At 41.2% G+C, this 18,767-nt stretch overlaps 1 protein-coding gene and 1 long non-coding RNA gene across 5 annotated transcripts in view; one reads left to right on the forward strand and one right to left on the reverse strand.

Moving 5' to 3' along the window:
* Positions 1-18,767, forward strand: part of LOC142659385 (uncharacterized) — a 123,931-nt gene that overhangs the window by 95,221 nt on the left and 9,943 nt on the right. The window lies entirely within an intron of this gene.
* The window catches only part of PBX3 (PBX homeobox 3), a 189,707-nt gene that overhangs the window by 30,000 nt on the left and 140,940 nt on the right, over positions 1-18,767 (reverse strand). The window lies entirely within an intron of this gene.

Below are 18,767 nucleotides of genomic sequence, written 5' to 3' on the forward strand. Positions count from 1 at the left end.
TACCCCCTAATATACCTACACTCAACAAATCTATAGGAGACCACCATCAAATTTAGCAATTCATAGCAACGGTGTTTACAGAGGAGAGGGGCCCCATAACCAAATAAAAATGGTGCCCCTTATGTTGGTATATGGTACTACACTCTTTTCCCTAATGAACTAATAAATGGAAAGAAAGAGGGAAGGTGCATTTTGCTTCCCCCACGCTCTCTTATGGCTAGAAGAGAACAGCAGCATGAACACAGCACCAGTTTCCACCAGCCTGTAGTTGCCATTATAAAGTGCGATTCCTATGCAGGTCCACACTACCCACTGGTGGGTGCCAACCTAAGCTGACCACCCCCTATATGGGCCTCAAAGCTTGTTTCCATGGAGTGTATGAAGAATATAAATGTTTAATTCAGAGTGGGATATTACTGGATAATGAGCTCAATGGTAGAAACCAATGTCAAACAGCTGCTGCCAAAGCAACTAAAGGGGTTGTCCAGTTTAGAAAAACATTTCCATACACCCTTCTAAGGAAATTAGAGGTAATGAGAGGGTCCTGTGTTCAGGATCCTCATCTCTTGGCAAGAATGGAGAGCGGTACAAAGAGCATCTCTTGCTGTGGAGGGCTTGTCCTGCCTAACACAGAGCCCATTAATTTGAATAAGCACTTTGTACTGCTTCATTTCCCCTGTGGTGGCGCTGCAGGGTGTCCTCACAGATTACAGCCGATCATTTTGTGATCTGCTTATTGTCAAGGTTGACAAGGGACCCTTCTAAAAAAGTATGGATTGTCCAATGTCTAGCGATTCTATTTGATGTATATCTGTATTGATTTGTACGAAAAGATATATAAATAAAATATTTAAAAAGTTAAAAAAATACCAAAGCGGATTACCCTTTTAATATCAGGGGATCAAAAAGGGTCTAGATGAAACACAGAATGAAAACATTGTTTCTAGCGATAATATATAGCAACAGCAATATTAGGGCAGATATACTATGGGTGTTGCACCAGAATTGTGGCCTAAGTTGCACCTTCTTTTATTTTAGACCAATTTACCAATGAAATTTACCAAAAAGAACAGTTGTCCCCCATTGACTTCAATGGCAGGCGGATGCGTTTTTTTTCCACGAGCGGAAAAAAAACCAAAGTGCCCTTACTTCGGGCGATTCCATCTCTGACCTCCCATTGACATCAATGTAAGGCAGAGAAAGCGTTTTTCGCAGCGTTTTTTTGCCCGCGGCGCCAAGAGCTGGTATAAAATTAGACAAGTGTCTAGAGGTGCACCAAATTTATCATCCAGCTTGAGCCACTGTGATAATTTAGCGCATCTAGTTTAATTCTAAGATGTACTTACATATTCAGTCATCTGCCCATCGTGTACAATTTTGCGCTTCAGTGAGCTGTATAAAGTTAGACAGGTTTAGATATGAGCGACCTTATCAATCGAAAATGTGGCTCTTATTATCATCAAGAAAGATGTTTGAAGAAAAGATGACTTGGGGGAGACCTAATTACCATGTATACACTTCTATATGGGTCATAGTTCTTATTATACTCAGGCCTGTAAACTAATAAGGGGGCACCCACCATGTCTCCAAGAAAGTTTCCATATCTTCATATAATAAGACTTTCACTGTGAGAGATGTAAGACTAGGAATGGTGATGGTTAACAGGAGTCTTTTTTCAACCTTACTTTATTTGTTTATCTATGGATCTATCTACGGATCCATCTATTTACGGATCTATCTATCTACGGATCTATCTATTAGATATCTACCTATCTATTATATATCTACCTAATAGATAGGTATCTATGAATTTCTATCTGTATATCTATCTATGGATATGTATCTGGATATCTATCTATAGATGTAGTATGATTTATATTCATGTAATTTTGCCAGTTATTTTGTGCATAAATCTCATTTCCTAGTACCATCATTTCTTCTTTTGATCGTATATGTATAAAAAATCCTTCACTGCTTTAGTATTAGTTAAGAGCGGTCACTGGCCATGAAGTAGGGGGAATATTTCCAATGAACCCCGGGGCACACAACTGCTGGATAAACATTTCCGTGTTCAAATCGTCTCAAATCAGCTTTTTCATTAAAGTTGCAGGAGGATAGAAATGGAAGGATGTCCCAGCACAATTAACCTCTTTAAATCTGTTTAAATCAAGGATACAAAGTTGCACTGGATCCCCGTGGACCCACATTGTGTATGTGAACATACCCTGCTCCAGTGATTCCACCCAGTTATTTATATTCACATTCAATAAAGCTCAAAAAGCAATATATATATATATATAACATAATAAATGCAAAACAACGTTCCAAAGACACAACAAAAGAGCAATGCAACTGAGGGCAGCTGGCTTATCAACAAGTAACTTCTTGGGCCGAGAACGTGGGCGTTGGGCAGTGCTCAATGATCTAGCAATAGAGGGGGGCAACAGACCGTCTTCTACTCTACACGGATGATTAGTTTCTGTTTTACTGACTGTAATTGACTGTGTTTGGATGGGCACTCAGTCTGCCCCTGTAAATAGATTATAGTACTTTATAAAAACTTACATGAACTAAACTTATGATGTCTGGCCCACCTGGTATCTGGAGTGGGCAGGTCCTGGCGCAGTGCCAAAGACAGGTGTTTGGTTTAGTTAGGCCGGGTTCCCACGGGGCGGATACGCTGTATAAAAACACACAGCATGTCCGACCTGGAACCCGCATCACACAGCATTCGAAAAATCGCACCACGTTGTGGTGCGTTTTTCAGACAGATTTTCTATGCGGGAAGCAGCGGTAAAAAACGCTCATACTTACGTAGGACGTTGTTATGGCGACGCGTTCCTCCTATGCAGTCCGGTCTCCCTGGATGACGCTGCAGCCTGTGATTGGCTGCAGTGGTCACATGGGATGCAACGTCATCCCAGGAGGCCGGACTGGACGAAGAAACGCAGAGTTCTGGGTAAGTATGCTTTTTTTTTTTTTTTCCCCGACTTGCGATTACGCGGCAAAAGTCGCAACCCTTGGCTTTCTGTTTTGCATCCTCATTGAATTCAATAAGGAAAACGGTCATCGGAAAATAAACAACGCAGCATAAATTTAATTCTGCACCACAGGTCAATTTATTATCGTTCACTCTGCGGTTTTTCCCACAGCGTGGGCATGGGTTTTTTAAAATTTCATCCACTTTGCTGCTACTGTAAATGCTGTGGAATTCCCGCACACAATTCTGTTGCGGAAATTTCACAGCGTTTTCCGCTACGTAGGAACCCGGCCTAACACCTTTAACATTTAGTCAGGTGCACCTTCACCGCTGCATTTTTCACGTCCGAGGTGCCCCTGTGCGGGTTTAGTTTTCACAGATCCCCATACACTTGAGTCTATGGAGGGATCTATGAAAACGGAACAAAATAGGACATGTTCTATCTGTCAACGGACCCTTTACACAGTCCGATGAAACAACAGCCATGTGAACGGCTCCATCCGTTGTTTTAACGTAATCTACGTTCGTCTGAATTTGGCCTTAATGTAACAGATTCTGCTGCGAGATAATCCATTTGGGATCCAGAACGGCACAAATGTTAGTTAGTCATTGACAGTAACGTTTTGTGTCCTGCTGGCAATCTCTTTGTCACAGATCACAGACAAGGTGGTATTTGCATCCGTTGCTGGGTATCTTTCAGCAAATCTTAATTAAGTATTTCCAGCATACAAACACCTGCCTCCCCTGTCTATTTAATAGATAAAAGGTATCGTTTCCAGACCAAATAATAAAAGTTGAGGTCAGTCGGAATATTAACCTCTCAGTAATACCCGCTCCCACTCTTGTAAAGCGGCATTAAAACGTCCACTCCGGGTGCCTCCTGATTGCGGGGTATGGTGAAGTGTAATAATCTCAGGCTTTTTCAGCAGCTCATTACGGGTTCATTAATATATGGGCAATGCTTTTGAATTATAAATAAAGAGATTAGCACCCTGCGGAGTATGGACTGCCGGCTCGCCTCTCACTAGCAGAATAATATTGCACTGCACAAGCAGCGGGCTCACCTGGGAAGTTAAGGTGCACATGTAGGGCATCCTATGTCTGGCAGAGAAAATAGAACCAAATCCTTTTGCTGATGCGAAGGGTGAGCTTAAACGAAGAGCTGCAAACGTATAGTATATAATCTAAGTGGTATACTGGGCATTGCGGAAGAAAAAGCGGCATAAAAAAATATATATATATTTTTTTAAATTAATTTAGCTTCGCTCTAATTCTCAGGGTATGTTCACACGCTTAGCAAAAAATGTCTGAAAATATGGAGCTGTTTTCAAAGGAAAACAGCTCCTGATTTTCAGACATTTTTTAAATTAAGTCACGTTTTCTGCTGCGTTTTTACGGCCGTTTTTTGGAGCTGTTTTTCTATAGGGAATGTAAAACGGCTCCAAAAACGGCTCAAGAAGTGACATGCACTTCATTTTCGCGGGCGTTTTTTTACGAGGCCATTTTTCAAAATGGGCATGTAAAAAAACGCCCCGTCGGAATAGAACGCAGTTTTTCCCATTGAAATCAATGGGCAGATGTTTGGAGGCGTTCTGCTTCCGATTTTTCAGCTGTTAACGGCCTGAAAAACGGCCGAAAATAAGCCATGTGAAAATACCCTAAGATTCAAGTCCTGCAGTGTGATTCTCCTAAGACCATGTCCACACTTGGAGATAAGTTTAAAGGGGTTGTCAACACTTAGATAATAAGGGTAATTTTTCAGAAATAGCGCCACTCTTGTCCATGGACTGTGTCTGGTATTGCCGTTCTGCTCAATTCACTTGATTTGATGGAAATAAAAACATTGAATCTCTATCCATATCTTAGCAATTTCTTATGTGATTCCCCATTTGTAAGGATCCACTGGTAACATTTAGGTTTCTTCTTGTCATCTGTTACGTGTTTGTGATCGGATTGCAGCAAGAAACGTATTGATTGATTTTATGAATTGGGAAATTCGTAGACTGTTGCTATGCAGTGTTAATGATTAGCAACCCTCTATGGTTATCTTAAAGGGAAAATGTCATCAAAACATACAATTCTGACAAACTCAACATTTGAACAGTTGGGTTACATTCTGGTGTTCTCAAGAATCGGCTTATAGGCCAGGGACAGGCTTATTTGGATCATATGTTAAATATATTGGGAATATGTATTCTTAACTTTGCTGAGTTATAAGGCTCTGTTCACACGGTGTCACTGGTTTTGTCTTTACAGCATCCATAGCAGATATGGCAGATCCTATTGACATATAATGGGTCAGTCAGGTGCACAACAAGCAACCAAGTTTTTAGTCGGCACCATAGCACCTCAGATTGGGCTATTCTGCCTGTGCCTGTCAGGGTTATGGAAAGTTTTAGTGAACGGAATAATTTATACAATTATGAAAGTCATCAGTGGTATTTAGTATCTGTAGATTTGTTACAATCAGTTAGCCAAGGACGGTCAGCTGTCTGACCGCTGAGCAAGCATTGCAGTTGGGATGGGGGTGGGGGTGGGGGGGGGCGGCGATTTGATCTCTCCCTTTTTATAAAACATTGGATGGATTGTGTAAATGGCTGAGAATTTTAACATTTCTGATGATGTGGAGCTTCATACACACCCCAATTATCATCCCGATGAGGCAGAAATCTTTGACTGTGTGTGTTCGTAATATTATATTTGTAATATTACACAATATATTACACATTACATTTGTAATATTACTCAGTTTGCAGATACCATCAGTTTAATGGCTGTTACTTTTTTCTATCCATGAAGTATAAGCCCCGTGACTGGAGCTCCTGCGTGTATACCAGCCTCCCAAACAACCTGAATCTTCCATCAGTTCTGTTAGGTGTTCTTCATCTTCTCCAGTGGTCAGGCTTGGAGGCTTTTGCAAAAAGTAACATGTTTCAAAACTGATGTTGATCATTTGCATATAATCCATGGAAACTCCTGGTGGTCCAAATCCCTGAAACAAGGCATGTATATTATCTCAATCACGAAGGGTACCGATTCTCCTTGTGGAGATCAAGCAAAGGGTAGGCAGTCTACAAAGCAATGCTCACTGGGAAAATTATGCAAAATAACTCTCAAGAACCGCCTATAGGTGTCTACCATGCGAGTCAATGTCTGGCCCTTTAAAGAACCTACTATATGGCTAGAACAGAAACACACAAGTGACGAGGACATATGTAGAATTCCTCTGGAAGAATGGCATATGTTACCAGAATGGAACATATCCAACACATTTTGGTCAGATTTCTGAAACAATCGTATTGTCACCATAGATGGGCAGATCGCAGTTGGTTCAAATAAATGATTATCGCCACCTTAAGTGGAAGAAATCTAATGTTTACAACTGCCCAACTAATGCACCCCAGTAGTTCTAGCATCTCAGCCTGTGGCAATGCAAGGGTTAGTCAACTGTACACTATTCCTGTGTCAGGTATATTAAATATAACACCGCAGCGCTCTGCACATTTCCACGCCAAGCCGCTTGTCACTTTCGCTTCAGTCATTCTGTATTGAGGAAAAATGCAGCGGTGGGAATTTTACAAGGAGCTGCTCAGTTAAATGGACATAAATCACAGGTTTCATTCAAAGCGAATAATCACTGGCCATAAAGAGCTACTTGTCTCTTACTATATATTACCGGAACTTTCCGCCAGCAATAATGCAGCCATTCATGGTGAGGGGGAAACACAGCCAGGCATTAAGGGCTGACATGTAATCCTGTTAGGGGCCTGACGTGCCGAGTGGGGCTGACATTTTTATCATGTGTCTGCTTCAATTTGGGAAACCAAGGAGAGAGGGGAAGAAAATGATTACTTGGCTTCTCTCTACGCGGTTTGGTGCGAATCTTCCTCTTTACGGTGATTGCGTGGAAGACAGAAGAAAGTACGATGAAGAATGTATTCTATCAAACCTATGGCTGCTACTTACCTATTATACCCGTGTTTAATTTTGCTTGTTGTCGGGGGCCAGGTCATCTAATGACAGGGGGCGGAAATACATCAGTGCAATGGAAATGTATGTGAAAAAGTGAACGTCTCCGTATCTATATTATAGAGGGATAGTTAGGCCACCTTCACATATGTCCGGCGATCTGGTCTTGTTTCCTACTGGCACGTTGCAAAAACGCTCCCGTGATCCTGTGCTTTCCAATAGGAGCAGTTTTGGCGCCGCAAATTCCCGTGCCAGACTGAAAAACGTTGCAGTAAAGGGGTTGTCTGGACATTTTCCATTGATGGCCTATCCTTAGGATAGGTCATCAATATCAGATTGGCGAGGATCCGACTCCCGACACCTCCGCCAATCAACTGACTGAAGGGGCTGTGGCATTCGTTGCTGCAGCCTCTTCAGTATTTACCAGGCACAGTGCCGTACACATCCGAAGCGGCTGTAACTGGGATTGCAGTTCCGGTCACATTCAAGTGAATGGGACTGAGCTGCAATCCCAGGCACAGCCTCTACTCTACCGATGTGTATGGCACTGTGTCTGGTAAATACAGAAGAGGCTGCAGAAACGAACGCCGCAGCCCCTTCAGTCAGCTGATCGGCGGAGGTGGCGGGAGTCGGACCCTCACCTATCTGATATTGATGACCTATCCTAAGGATAGGCTATCAATGAACAATGTCCGGACAACTCCATTAAGCATTTTGTCTGTCCGGCTATGGACGCTGGAACGAGGCACAAAGTGCACAAGTTTGTCATCAGTTGTGTCCGGCTCAGGCATAAAACAACTGGCCGGGCACAACTGATATATGTGAAACCAGCCTTAATATATGTATTTGGATTTTTAACACTTTAAAAATCATGGATTAACGGATCACAAACATATAATAATAAATGCATTGGTGTAAAAATACAAATTTAGCATTTGTCACACCAAGGGCCCTTTTCAATGGACAATTCAGCTTTAACTTTTTTTCTGGCACATCAAAAAGGCAGGAGGTTGGACAGGCACAAGATCATGGACCTCGACCAATCTCCTCCTGCGCAAATTGGAATCTATTCTAAGAAGGAACTACTTGAAAATGACACAGTCTGTGGGAGAGCCCAAGTTATGAAAATCTTCAATGAGATCTGAAAAAAGCGGAAGGTCCCAGCTCAACCCCCCCCCCCCCTCCCCTATGTTACATCTTTTCCAATATTATGAGAATGGACAGTATTTCTGGAAAGTGCTGGGAAATGCAAATTACCGCTACGGTGTGAGAGTCTAATAATAGTTATAGTGATTTAAAGAACAAGCCAACTTCAGCTAGCATATTAACAAATATTGATTTCCCTTTAAGACATGATGTCACTTAAAGGGGTTGTCCACTACCGGACAACTGATCACCTATTCACCAGATAAGTCATCAGTATATGATCGTGGGGGTCCGACACCCAGAACCCGCAGGTTCTCCGGGCACCGGACGTCCATGCTGGAAGCAGATGGCTCCAGTTATAGAATAGCGGCCGAGCTGCAGTACTACAGCTCTGCTCCTATTCAGGTGAATAGGAGCAGAGCTGCAGTTCGGCCACTATGCAATGTACGGAGCCAACTGCTTCCGGCTCCGTACATTGCATACTGTGCAATGACATCCGATGCCCACAGATAGCCGAAGGAGCTGATCGGTACGGGGTCTGGGTGTCGGACCCGCACCGATGATATACTGATGATCTATCAGTTGTCCGGTAGTGGAAAACCCCCTTTAATGCCTTCTGGCCTACTATGTTACCATGTAAATAAAATTCTGAATTTATAGGACAACACTACTTTTTTAGTCATCTAACATAAGAATATATATATTCTTATATTATGTGTAACTGCAGTTTGTAATTCTGAGAACAATATTTTATTCTTTTGTGATTGGCACGAGAGGTTTACACTCCAATCCAGAGGGGTACCATTAGTGCCTGCAGACAATGGGAGAGATTCATTAATCGATTTGGACCAGTTTCCTCTTTGAAAAAAGTTGCAAATGTTGGCGCATGCCTGTTTTGCACCAAAATGTGTCTTTTTTTAAATTGAATGCCGTCCTCGCCACTTTTCTGAAAAGGGGGTGGAGCAGATTTATTATAATTTAAACCAGAAATTATATTATAGCACAAATCTACACTAGCTCATAGCGGATGTAGATTTCAGTTTTTGGAACGCAAACTGTCCAAGATGCGCTAAATTCATTAACGGCAATGTGCACCTTTTGAAAACAATTAGAAATTTTTATTAAAAAAATAAATAAATCATTGTGATTAGTGCAATTGTTTAATTACTTTTTATTAAAAATTATTTTTACTTTTTCAGATACAGCTGCTTTGTATCCTGTATATAGAGCAGCTGTATCTAGCGCCGAAACCTGAATCCGTCAGGATTGAGCTGTTACCGATCACATCTAAGTTATGATATTTGATGTGATTGATAACAGGTGGATCCTGCGTGCCAGAGACACGCAGAACCCGATGTCACTGGGACCGTCCGTGCCGCTGACTTGACGGATTCAGCTCTCAGCGCAAGATACAGCTGCTCTGTATACAGGATACAAAGCAGCTGTATCACTAAAAGTAATAAATATTTTTAATAAAAGAGTAATTACAAAGTTGCACCAATCACATTGAAACAATGTTTTATTTAAAAAAAAATTCAAAAGGTGTATAAAGCCTTTAAGAGGCATTCTTAATAAATTTGGCACAAATTTACTCCAGTGGGCTTTTGATTTAACATTGATGTATGAAGCGCTAGTCTTATGACTGTATCCCAGAACTAGTTCTTGTCTGAACCTATAAATCAGATCCTCAATTACTCAGAAGCCATCAGTTATTAGGACCCAGACACGTCCTCCCAGCCTTGGACTACTACTCCACCAATAAGCCAATAAGGGTCTGATCCTTTTTGAAATGATTAGTGAATCACAAAGAGAACTACTGGTCATCAAAATAACTACATATTTCCAAATACATGAGCAACTGGCCTTCAGAGCAGTTTGAGGACAAGCCTAAATAGTGACCCTGGTTGTCATAATTGAGCCGTAATGTGATGATTACATCATATGACCTTTATAATCTAAAACATCCTGACAAACAATAATTTATCCCTGGACATCCTAAGCCTCGATGTCCAGGTGTTGCGGCTTATTTATTATGCTGTAATGTCTAAACAAATTGTATTTCTTCTGCTAAAATCAATAATTCTTTCCTCTACAATCTACGTCTTCTTTTTCTTTCTCTGCTTAACTTCTCTGTATACAAACAGAGCGACACTTATGGCACTGTTAAAGTGGACCTGTCCGCTCTCCTGACATGTCTGTTTTAGTGAATACTTTTATCCCCCATGAAATTACAATTCTGGAGCATCTTTTCTTAGAACTCTGCGTCGTGCTGTTCCTCTGTTACTCCTCATAGAAGTTTATGAATAAATTGATAACTGGGTGTCACTGTGTTTTCCACAGTCTGAGACTGTGAGCCCTGATTGGACATTGTCAGGCTGTGCAGGGACACACCCACAACGGCTAACACTCAATTGGCAATTTATTGATACATTTTTAGGAGGAATAACAGAGGAATTGTACAACGCAGAGTTCTAAGAAAAGATTCTCCAGAATTGTTATTTTAAGGGGAATAGAAGTATTTACTAAAACAGACATGGCAGGAAAGATGACCGGTCCTCTTTAAATATGTAGAAATGGTGGTAAGACCAGAGCTTTATCCTGCACAGAACACAATATTTCAGTGGGATTTAAAGTCCTGCTTTGGACAAAACCTTTTCAATTAGATGAAGGTCATAACGGGGAGCCACCTGATTGAGATCCCCCTCTATTAGCCGGGGCAGAGAGCCACTGATTCTGCTACACTGATATAAAGTTGCCAAAATAATGTATCACTTTAAGAGCCCATGAATCAACTTTTTATTTCAAGAGAACCTATCCCTATTTACATGCCTTTGAAAATAAGAACTCTTTTAGCCAATCAGCAGCTCTGAAAAGGATCATGTAAAGCAGTTTGTGCTGCATATTTTTGCGGCAAAATCTGACTGCATCTGCGACGGAGACTTCAAACAGAAACTTCAACACAAATGTGAACCTAGCCTGAATACAGCCTCTAAGGCCCCACGACCGTAAAATCGTCCGTAATTGCGGACTCATTCACTTCTATTGCCCGCGGACCCCTTCCTGTAGATTTACGGTAAGGTGTCTGTGCCGTAGAAACCTTCCGCAAAAGATAGGACTTGCGCTATCTTTTGCTTTTTACGTAGCGTGCTCCCATACTTTATAATGGGAGCACGGCCCGCAAATGCGGACGACTGTCCAAGGCTGGCCGTGCCAGTAATTACGGGCACGGTCGTGCGCATGGGGCCTAACAGCTCCTGTGTGGCACCTGTATGTTAACATATAGGGCTAAGGTTCACATCTGCGTTAATACATCTGCTTTTCTCTTCCGTCATAGGAGCAGAAAAATGGAATTCAATGCTGGGGCGGATCTGTCACACGATGGAAAAACGACACCTGACGGACCTCATTGCCTTACAATGGGTTTTGTCTGGTTCCGTCATTTTACAAAAAAGAAAATGCACTGTTTTTTTCCTGCCAAATTTGACGGAATCTGCGACACCCAAATGTGAACAGAGCCAAACTCTGCAGGGCAACCGGGTACGAGGAGGTCTGTAATAAAAAAAAACGGAGCTCTGTCCTCCAAGAGAGTATATTAGGAAATGCCGCATTTATAGCCTAAAAGTTTTATATTTAATATATAAGAACTACAAAGGATGAGAAAATATTCCCAATCCCTGGCATCAGCATAGGGAATATGATGTAGTCCAACCACTTTGCTACAGAAGGAACTGAAATGAAGAGGTTGGTGAGGGAGAAGCCATTTTCTTTATATTTGTCCAACAGTGGAGCGAATTATTTTTTAATTAAATATTCCTATTCTTTAAAATATTGGATAACATTTTTATTTCCCCTTTAAATTTCTCTAGCACATGAAGGCCAACAGCATTAACTCTTTCATGTCAGGTATGGCGAACGTAACAGGAATTTCTAGGCAGCAATGTTGATAAATCTTGGAAGTACGACTGCAGTGAAATAAATCTAAACCCCCGTAAAGTGCGCGCAGCTACAGTGTATCGAGAACTTCAAATGTTTATTTCATTTCCCGGCTCAGATAAAGTCTTTTTTGGAGGCAGATTTATACTCGCTTTCTCTTGGCCTCCTCAGAAGCTCCTTTGAATCTGATAAGAAAGTTGTAATCGCAGCGCGAGATTTCGTTCCGTGGTAAACATATTTATTTTTTTATTTGGGGGCAGTAAATGTTTATGCTGGAATATTTAGTTTTGAGGGTGAAGTATAGTGCTGCTTTTCTAACGGTTTGATCGGAGATCAGAGCGTGTAAAGATGCAATTCTACCCACACGACTGCTAAATAGCCTACAGTCACAGAGCAATTCCTGGAGACTGTCTACGTTGTATTTCATATTTGCAACTATTTTTGTATCCCGCGGTTCAGTATTAGTAAATGTAGGAATCAAACAGCAGCTTTTTCTAATTTGGTTCCTATTATTTTGTACTAAAATAGCTTCTCTTTATTGCAAGATCCATTGACACAGATGACAAGGATATTATTTCCTATCTGTATTTGTCCTCTATGGACTATGACTGAGCTTAAAGAAAACCTGTCACCCCTCCTGACAGGTCTGTTTTAGCAAATAATTTTATTCCCCATGAAATAACATTTCTGAGGCATATTTTCTTAGAATTTTACATGGTGCCCATCCTCTGATGTTCCTCCTAGAAATGTATGAATAAATTGACAACTAGGTGTTACCAGTTGTGGGTGTGTCCCTACACAGACTGACACGGTCCAATCAGTGCTGACAGTGAGACGGTGTAGGGACACGCTCCTTTGACAAGAGGAATGGTACCACCCAGATGTCAATTTACTTATACATTTCTAGGAGGAATAACAGAGGAACGGCACAACACAGAGTTCTAAGAAAAGATGCTCCGGAATTGTTATTACATACAAGTATTTACCTAAATAGACCTGTCAGGAGACAGTGATACAGACCAATATAACTTACGGAGATGTTAAAAAATACTAAATCCGGAAGACCCCTTTAAATCCCCTAAACAGATTCCGCAATTTCCGAAATTCATTACGCTAGAGGATCTACTGAGCGGTACATATGACCAACACAGGAAGTAGTCACTTTAAGGCGAGATTCACTACATAAGGATACGTTCTATCGCTTCATTAGGAATTCACTAGATGAAGTACCAGGGACGGCATCAGCACAAAACAATTATGGGAAGATGCTAAATCTTGCTGGGCCCAGGGCAATCTGGGTAAACATACCCACAGGCTTGTTCAGCCAAGGGTAGGGTAGACGGGGGTCCACTGTGACTCTGTTGGGTACATAAACACCTGGAGCCAGCCCTGTGGAGCATCCTTGGCAAAGTATTGTGATGCTTTGTAGGCGAGAGGTGCACTTTACAAATGACAAGCGATATGACAATTAGGGTAAATCATCAAAAAACCCCCGTCATGGGATAGACACATTACATAGGGGCATCTACAAAGACCCAAAGCATTTGCACCAGTGGGCACTGAGAGCGCAGCTGGGAGTAGTCATTGGGGCATCACGAAGGATGGACCTGTATTTTATTCATCCATTTCTGAGCTATCTGGACAACAACTATCACTTATAGCGGTTACCACCCAGCTCTCCGCAGACTCTGAATGGCATGTTCTGCCTAAGTGTCAGCTCTTACTGTAGTACTGTCATTCTAATATGAACCAGGAAAATGAAGATGAACCATATTCTAGGTTTGGTTTAAATGTGAGTCTATTAAACTGTGCTGCAGTGCGTGGCGCGGTGAGAGATCAGATAAAAATGGAATTTTGATAAAGATGAATATTTTTTGCGGTAAAACATGTTATCATCATCAGTCAGCAATGCTGAACCTGAAGCTGTAATCTATTGGGGCCTCCGGAAGAATCTATTTAATGCAGATGGGTAATATACCTGACAGTTACTGGACGACAAGGCAGATATGGAATACACCCTACAAATGACAAGACTCAGACCACCACAGAAAGGATTATCCATCCGTATATTGCTTAGTAACAATTGGGAGCTGGGAGTACGGACAGCGTTCCAATACTGCAACATTTTCCATATCTCGGCCAGCCAACACCATATCAGAGCCTATACCTCAACTAATATTCCAAAATATATAGTAAATTCTAAGAATATTAGGAGTCACCGAGGAGTTCCCTGACCATAAAATAGCACAAGGCCAAAGGTCGATCGCATTGATACAGGTCACGGAACTCAATGGTGACAACTACCGTGGCACCTTTTTTTTGAAGATCAAAAAGGGGAGATTCCTGTCCAGTATTGATTGATTGCTATGAAACTCCGTCATTTTCAAAAAAGAAGGTCTGCAGCAGCTGAGGTGTGTATTATGTTTTACCAAACCTTTTTTTTTCTTTTTGAACCAATGAACTAGTGGCGGATTGTTCCTGTAAGTTGCTCTTCCTGCCGTCTTTTTTTTAAGTATGCCGAGCAGTACAGTAAACGGCCAGCAGTTTAATTTGTACGGTTTTATGATGCTTTGATACCAGACAATTTCATTAACTCCTGTGATGTCTCCAATGATTCTGGCACCTTGGAAACACGTACCATGCCAAGAAAGTTATTTATACTCTTTAGTTGGCTGCTCATTAGAAGGAGACAATTTACGAGCACAAACTGATCCGTTTAGAACATGTAGTTTTGTCTTAATTTTCATCGATATGATTTATAGATGGAGGACGGGGACGTCGGCTGCAATATTGGAGTTTTGCTGAACCCCTGTGTTAGCCGGTATTAGAATACGGGGGAGTTTTCGATTCCAAAATGAATTTGTTTATATGCAGGATGAGGGATGTTAACGTCATATCACATCGAATATCCCATTACCCCAAATCTGCTTGAGATGAACAGAAATCCACAGGTTTGTGTTTTGTCATCTGTGACATGGAATATAATCCTGATAATCCAATTAGTGAGGTATCGGAGGGGTATATTGCAGACCTTGAAATTTGGATAATGTAATATATACAAAAAAGAAAAGCAATGTCGATTTTAGGAGAGCGCTATAAACCCTCTCTACAGAAAATTATGAACAGCTACATAAATCGCGACTCTTCCTCTTCAGACGGACTCATTAAAGTGATACTGAGTCTCTGGGTGGCCATAATTCTGCAGGCTGATGCTGCGGAATCACCCCGGTGCTGAGCTGCTTCTTCACCTGCCCCCAGCCTCTAATATCCCCCCCTTTCTCTGTCATGCCGCAGCCGCCTGACCTTTAAACTGATGCTAGTTTGCTCTCATGGCTGAAGTGGGAGTTAGAGACCCATAAAACCGCTTCCTCCCTCATTTTGGAGCAGTTGTAATGGCGCGACTAACCTTTTGTAATGGCCTTGTGCGATATGGGGAGGCTGCTAAAACAAACTATATTTAACCCGTCTGCTGCCAGGTAACAACATCCTGTGCTCAGATGAAGGCACTGAATGCAGGAGGAAAAAAAATAATAATAATTCTAAATTTATGTCTGGAGACGTCTAGTGGTTCTACCATACCAATTACTGCTCGGTGTCGTATCTTTCTAATAAGATTGCGTTGCTGGAATATGTATAGACTTTGTGCAGACGCCGTAGGAGCGCAGGAATGACATATATTGTCCTCTATCATTTTCTTCAGAACTCACATTCTTCATATGTTATCTTACCAGCCAGTTTGGTGCCATACGGTTTGTTACACAACCTAATTGGTCAAACTGGCCATAGATTGATGACTGAGATCTTGTCAAGTCATTCATTGATTAATGAATATATTTTTATTTAACATGTCATTGCGACCTGATCGCAAACTAGCGCTACATTATTCATTGGCAAACCAAACCAATTCATAAGTTATCATACTAAAGCTAGCCCTACACAGGTAGCTATGGCCAACAGTTGTTTCAGAATGAAGTAACCCCCCTAATCCCCCATTAACAAGCCTAAATTCACACATTGTGATTTGTTGCAGATTTAGATGCAGATTTTTGAGCCAAAGCCAGAAGTGGTTTCAAAAGGAATGGGAAATATAAAAATCAAACAAAATTGTGATGATGTGTGAACATAGCCTAACTCCACTCAAACATGAGCTCGTAGACGTGACTGCAGTTAACCTCAATATCTTATTCCTAACGCCATGTCACAAGGATAGGAAGATGATAGGAGAATCTTTTTGGAGAGTTGGTGGCCACGCGGAATTTCCTTTCTCTGAGAAACTAGTTGCTAAATACTACCTGACCCTGCAGAGTTAATATTCTAGACATGGTAGGAAGACTTTAGACAAAACTTCCTGGAAAAAAAACAAACTTGCAAGTATCTGTCTGCAGAAGCAAGAAAACGGACTTACAGGGTAGCAATTTTGGTGGCACTTTGGAGACGATGTCTCACTTCGGATGGTCTAAGGGTATGACTTGGGTATTAAGTAACATTCCCCATAAAAAAAAAACTATTCTGGATCATCTTTTTATGTTTTTTTTTTTTAAGAATTCTGCCTTCTGCTGTTCTTTTGTTGTTCCTCCTAAAAATATATGGAGATTCGCACAGTGTGATGTTTGGACATTGTCCGACTGTGTAGGGACATGCCCATTGACAAGAGAAATAACTACCGGTTGTCAATTTACTCCAGGAGGAATAACAAAGAAACGGCACAATGGTTCCAAGGATAGGTTTTCCAGTATTGCACCTTTATGGGGAACACAAGTATTTACTAGGGCTCGGAGATTATGACCTATATCAAAAACACTATTAATTGAACATTTAACCTCGATTGCGATTAATGAACGATTATTTACGCCACGCCCCTTTTTTCATACCACGCCCCCTATTTGAATGCTACGCCATTGAATTTATATTTATTCCATGAGCCTGCTGTATACTGCTATTATAATATACCCCAGAAACTGCCCCCACACAGTATATTTCCCCATAGTGCTCCCCACACAGTATAATGCCCCATAGCTGCCCCCACACATTATAACGCCCCCCATAGCTGCCGTTACACAGTATAATGCCAAATAGCTCCCCTCACACAGTATAATTCCCCCATAGAACCCCAATAGTGCCTGATAAAAATAATAATATACATACTCGCCTTACCCAGTTCCAATGACGAGTGGAGGAGATCCCTCTGATCCTCCGGTCTGTACGCAGACAGCCGTGGTGACGTCACTGCCTCGTGTCTGGCGATACGTAGTAAATGATAGAGCACTGGCCCCCTGTTCTACCTTTGGATTCAACTGTATCTGCATCCTGAAGATGCAGATATAGTTTAAACCGGAAAAAAACATAAAAATATTGAAATGCGCAAGATGACGTGGGTTAATTAGGCTGAATTTCGTGGTTTATTCGATTAATTGCCCAGCCCTAATATTTACTTACACAGATATGTCAGAAGAGATGAGCGGTCCACTTTAAATGGGCGTGTGCTCTGCTCTGGTGGAAAGTTATTTGCATATTTTTCCCAGGTATCAGTGCATGAAGTCCCCTTGTCTACCATTGGTTCTCCTTAAGGAGAAACCATATTCTACTCTAGAATGGTGAGTTGTACTGCTCTCTCACATACAGAAAGAGAGTGTATGAGAATATCCTTATAACTTCTATCACATTTACATAAGGGATCTTATTATACATCAGCCAAATAAAGCCAATAAAAGTTGTTGTTTTTTTTTGGGGGGGGGCGGACACTTTTCCAATCCCAAGACACCAGCGTCCCATATTTCTCCATAGTGCAACAAAGAATTTAATAACCCATAACTTATTACAAGATTTTCACCATAAAGCCATTCATTTTTCCCTAACATAAAGCTAATCCCTTAACGTATATTCTCTCCCTGTGGAAATAAAGGAAGGAAAGAAGACGCGCTTCACACTGGCATTGATAACACAGAAAAATGCTTATCAACTCTGCCAGGAAGAAATATATCCGCTTTCAAGTCTAATTTCATTTCTAATTTATGTTTACAATATTCCTTGTGTTTATTTTCTGTTCCGACTTGCAGTCTGTTATATACACTTGGTTTGTTAACGCTGACACATCGGGGAAAGTGCCCCAGGGAGTTTTGCTTTTCACACGTAAAGTAATTAACGGGTCGTTAACACATTAACTGATTTGCATTCGGAATCAGCTAAGTTAGTATAGTAATAATTACTATATTGTATGAACGCCACCTGCTCTTTTCCAATTGGTTTGTGTGTGTGTATCGATACAACTACATTCTGGAGGAACTAATCCCTACCGTCTTCCTGGGTTGTAGCATCAATCCTCTGCTTAGCGATGTTAGCAATTCTTCCCAGTTATGACCACGTCTGTTCTTGGAAAGTTGGGCGACTACCAACAAGTCACTGATTCAGCACCTATAGAGATTTTCACCCAGTACGCGGCAATCCTGAATAACTTTCCCCTCCCCCATATTGTTGTATATGTATGTAGCTAATTTTCCAATAAACAGAAATGGATAAAGTAAAAATGACTGAAGTTTTTGTTGTCCGTTCAGGACCCTGGGCCATCCGATGCCTAATTGTCCACAGCAAAATTTCACCTTCTGGAATGCCACATTTTGAGGGTGAATATTTTTTATTTTATACTTTGATCAAATATTTTTTTATTATATTTTTTTGGGGGGGCACAGATGGGGCTTTAAAGTGGTACCTAGACAAAACCGGTATCTTTTAATTTTTTAAG

Source organism: Rhinoderma darwinii, chromosome 8, assembly GCF_050947455.1.
Source record: "Rhinoderma darwinii isolate aRhiDar2 chromosome 8, aRhiDar2.hap1, whole genome shotgun sequence".
In the NCBI taxonomy this organism is placed as follows: domain Eukaryota; kingdom Metazoa; phylum Chordata; class Amphibia; order Anura; family Rhinodermatidae; genus Rhinoderma; species Rhinoderma darwinii.